The following is a 2,500-nucleotide window of genomic DNA, read 5'->3' as shown; positions in this document are numbered from 1 at the left end:
ATGAGTATTCATAAGAACAGTTTTAATGTATTATAATTTGTACTTTTTTGTGATTATAGCTTTTAAGAGAATGATTACCTCCTCATAGTAATAACATATTATAAGTCTCATATCTTGCCATGTTTCTCATGTCACTTTACTTAAAGCATACAAAGACCACTTATAAGTAATTATAATAATATTTCCCAAAGAACCCTAAGATCAGGTATCAGTTTAGATAAATGTGTAATATGAACAGTTTGATGATTTTGATGGTACCCTTCAGACAGCTTTTGATAAGTAACTCTGCAACTGCATGTCAGCTAGCAGTAATTGTTATTATGCTGAATATATGCTAACACTAAATTTCGATGTTTCCCCAAAAGACAAACTATTATGTTATATTATAAGAAACTTTGCAAGTACAAGAACATTCTACCTAGCCCAACCATAACCTAAGCCTAAGCCTACTAATACTCTAAGGAGTGTTAGTTGGCATGTAGTTAGAAAGTTTAAGCTTATAGTCAATAGACTTAGGGGACCATCAAAATAAAACGTAATATAATGTAAAAAATAAATGTAATATGATATAGTCCATTATAAATTAAGAAGATTTAATATGCCGTTCATTGTGTGTTATAAATGATCATAATCTTAAAAGTTATAACCTCAAATGCTCAAGTATTATAATGTATTATAATTGTTGTTATGATTATTCATGAGATAGTATAACATATTATAAGGTTTCTTATAATGCATTATGCATTTATTATAATGCCTTAGAAATACCCTTATAATGTGTTATAAATAGGGGCTTCATAGAAAGTGTTACCGATATTTTTAACAATATGAACAGTTAGGTCTGTACATTCAATTAAAGAAGAAATAAAATGAGGTTAAAATTACTGATTAAAATTACTGTAGTTACTCTTTTCTGACCATCAAACCCAAAAACATTTGTTTTTTCCATCAAATGTATTTGTGATATGACAAGTCGAGACAGTGAAGTATGGATCTACAGGGCACAAGCTTTATTACACCCAGCATGTACTCAAATACAGGCATGGGTCAATACTGGCAAACAGTGGTAAACAAGGAAAGTCAACAGAGTAATCTAGAATACATGCAAGGCTCAAACTACAGCAAACAACATCCAACGGGGTAAACAAAGGGGTAATCCAATATACAGGCGGGGGGTCTGGGTAGGCAGGCTAGGACCAAAATCAGGCAAAAACAAGAAAAAACTTGACTCTGACTGAATGCTGCTAATGGCTAAACAATACTTAGCCCTGAATGAGGGTGAAAGTGTGTTAAATAGTCCATCTGAAAGGGACTAATCAGTGTATCTGCTAATCAACATTACGGTAGGAAAACTGTTTAAAATGTTCATTTGAACATGCACGCCAGCAGAAACATTAGAAGTTTATTGCCAAAATGTCTTTCTGCTTTGCTTTGTGTAGTATAGGCTGTGTATACGCTTATGGTATTCAGTGTTTCTAGACGATTGCACGCGCACGTTGTTGTTCATACTGCAGTTTATCAGAAGAGAGGGTCTGATGTTATTTAAAAAATAGCAGCTCAAGAATCACTTATTCAACATCATAAGATCTTACAAGAAAGTATTCTCGCAGTTTTATTAATTTGCCTACTTTTAGAATAGGTGTAATAATTAGTTTCTGGAAGCATCTTTGCGAATTTCATTCAGTAACAAAGCGGCTTTGCACTTGCTTCTTATCAATCATATTTTTTTTACATTATAAATGAATATGTTTTAATATGCAAGCTGCTTACTTAGAAAATTCAAGATATGCAAGCAAAAATGCTCCTGACAGTTCAGAAATATGACATGAGAAAGAGCTAAGAGTGCTTTTTTTGTTTTGTTTCTGTGTTCGATTTTGAGTCCACGTTGACTTTGGTGAATCACTGATACACAAAGCCATTCATAAAAACAGTCATTTGATTCGCTTCTGAAGAATTCAGCCGTTTTGAAAGAATCGTTTGAATGACTCAGTGATTCAATCATGAACACTTGCTGCCACCTGCTGGCGGTTTTAGGTTTCCCGTTATATTACATTCTTTTCCAACATATTTCTATATTCAGCTTTTTTTTTTTTTTTACTTAAAACATTAATCTCATAACATTATTTAAGCAATTATAAATACAGTCTAAATACATAAATACCACATTTAAATGTCACTTTATGCAGCTTCTGTGCAGTGCAAAGATGCGTTTTGTTTACATGATTTCATTCATATTAATGAGGTATTCAGTCTGTTTTCATTTACATCTTTTTATGAAAATTTGATTCATTTTGTAAAATTGAATTTTAAATTAACAGAATGCTGCATGGTATGGTGATACTGCTTGGTATCATTATACTTTAGCTGGTATATATACAGTACAGACCAAAAGTTCGGACACACCTTCTCATTCAAAAAGTTTTCTTTATTTTCATGACTATGAAAATTGTAAATTCACACTGAAGGCATCAAAACTACAGTATGAATTAACACATGTGGA

Source organism: Garra rufa, chromosome 1, assembly GCF_049309525.1.
Source record: "Garra rufa chromosome 1, GarRuf1.0, whole genome shotgun sequence".
Taxonomy (NCBI): Eukaryota; Metazoa; Chordata; class Actinopteri; order Cypriniformes; family Cyprinidae; genus Garra; species Garra rufa.
Note: the sequence above shows the minus strand (reverse complement) of the source record.